This window comes from Otolemur garnettii, unplaced genomic scaffold (assembly GCF_000181295.1).
Source record: "Otolemur garnettii isolate 467f Iridium unplaced genomic scaffold, OtoGar3 scaffold00308, whole genome shotgun sequence".
Lineage (NCBI taxonomy): Eukaryota > Metazoa > Chordata > Mammalia > Primates > Galagidae > Otolemur > Otolemur garnettii.
In genome coordinates this window covers 481,036-483,440 of record NW_003852703.1, presented here as the reverse complement: position 1 = coordinate 483,440, position 2,405 = coordinate 481,036, and the positions used below count along the sequence as shown (strand labels likewise).

At 40.4% G+C, this 2,405-nt stretch overlaps 1 pseudogene; it reads left to right on the top strand.

Annotated features, from left to right (window-relative positions):
• Nucleotides 1-523: 523 nt before the first annotated feature.
• LOC100962761 lies at nt 524-1,018 on the top strand (annotated as a pseudogene).
• The last annotated feature ends 1,387 nt before the right edge of the window (nt 1,019-2,405 follow it).

Sequence of the window (2,405 nt, the reverse complement as noted above, 5' to 3'; positions counted from 1 at the left end):
ATTTTTGGCCCACCTATATCATTGAAAAACCTCGAAAATTACCTAAAGTATGTCTTTTTATATATATATATATATATACATATTTTTTTTTTTTTTCCTGAAGAGGGTCACAGGCGAAGATATTTTTTAAAAACAAATAACTTTTATATCCACAGCCATAATTTTCAAGGTATAGACAAAATCATTTACACAGAGATTAGATAGGTTTTAGACTAAACATTACACAATAAAGCCTACCCAGCAGCACCCAGTGGTGTCTTAAGAGGATTGTTTCCAGGAAACAGTACAGAGATTGAGTTCCTTTGTAGGTTAGGTGCCAACAAGATATATCAGCAAAATTGTTACAATAATCCTTTCTCTCCATTCTCCATGTCCCTACATTTCAGTATTTTCCTCTCCTTTCCAGCAGTCTGCCACAAGATTTAAATTCTATCATAGGTCATTCCTACAGTTAACATTTATTTTCTACAATCTCTGTTTAAAAGATTATAGCCTCCATTCAGCACTGCTCAGGGAGGGTCCATGCAGCGTTGTTTTGGAGTCCCACGGTAACTTAAAGGGAAACTTTCACAATGTCCAGATCACTTCATGTCCTGCAAATGAAGGAGGAGGATGCCCTAAAATTTCTTGCAGTAGGAACCCACTTAGGTGGCACCAACGTTGACTTCCAAATGAAACAGTACATCTACAAAAGGAAAAGTGATGGCATCCCCATCATAAATCTGAAGAGGACCTGGGAAAAGCTTCTGTTGGCAGCCCATGCCATTGTTGCCATTGAAAACCCTGCTGATGTCAGTGTCATATCCACCAGGAATACTGGCCAACAGCTGTGCAGAAGTTTGATGCTGGCACTGGAGTCACTCCTACTGATGGTTGCTTCACTCCTGGAACCTTCACCAGCCAGGTCCAGGCAGCATTTCAGGAGCCACATCTTCTAGTGGCTACTGTTCCAGGAAGCTATAATGACCAAGATACAAATGAAAAAAAGTACATAAACACAGACACCAAAAGTGAATAGCCACAGCTTGAAACTTTCAGGCCTTTGCTTCTTGTTTCTTAACAAAATAAATCTGTAAATAATAATAGTGCTCAATTACTTACAGCAAGTGCCACTTTTCAGGGCCTTTCAGACATCATGCTGCTCTTTCAGATGCCTTTTGGGTGTACACAGGAAATTACTGTGGATTCAAACAATTATAATTTAGGTCAGTTTACCAGTGTATCTTTTCATGGCACACAATCAGTTTTAACTTAAATGGTTTTAATTACACGTATAATGTGTGTGAAGAAAAGTTGTTCTGAAGAGGAATTTGGAGGAAAGAGATGTTCTCCCAGTAGAGACAAAGGAATGGTTGGGGTTTTATAGCAAAAGTTCTTACTTGGGTTCCCAATCAGGTTCTTTTATGCTAATGAAGTATTCACATACATTCCAAAGGTTGCCAGACACAGGAAAAATGGGAAATTGTAGCTTAATCTACCTTTGTTTATAAAATATTCATTACAAAATTTTACAAAATAGGTTGGACACCTGTTGCACAGTGATTACAGCACAGCCACATACACGGAGGCTAGTGGGTTTGAATCCTTGGTCCAGGCCAGCTAAAACAGCAATGATAACTGCAACAAAAAATAGCCGGGCATTGTGGTGGGTGACTGTAGTCACAACTACCTGGGAGGCTGAGACAAAAGAATCACTTAAGCCCAAGAGTTGCAGGCTGCTGTGAGCTGTGGTGCCCCAGCACTCTACCAAAGGTGACACAGTAAGACCCTGTCTTCAAAAAAAAAAAAAAAATACAGACTATTCTCTAAGTGTTGACCTCTTTCTGTCTTTTCTCCCCCTCATGGCAAACAAGTTCCAATATCTCCACTGTTAGAATTTTACCATGTATGGCTGCTTTGGGTACTGCAAACAACAAGGTTCAACCTATCTTCCCATGTGGAACCACAAACACCACTGGCGATTTCTGATTGGTTGGCTCTGGTGACTTCTGATTGATTGACTATGGACTCTGGTGATTTCTAATTTGTTGACTCATGTGAGCTCTGATTGGTTTGCTCCAGTGAGCTCTGGCTGGTTAACTCTGGTGATTTCTGATTAGTTGACTCAAGTGAGCTCTGATTTGTGGGCTCCAATGAGCTCTGCATGGTTGACTCTGGTAATTTCTGATGGGTTCACTCAGCTCCAGTGAGCTCTGATTGTTTGATTTTGATGATTTGTCATTTGTTGATTGGTTGACTTTGGTGATTTCTAATTGGTTAACTCCAGTGAGATCTGACTGGTTGGCTCCAGGGAGCTCTGATTGGTTGATGCTGGTGATTTATGATTGGTTGACTCAAGTGAGCTCTAATTGGCACTGGTGAGCTCTAGACATCCCAACCTTTGAACAGAAATGTGGGTTTCTGAG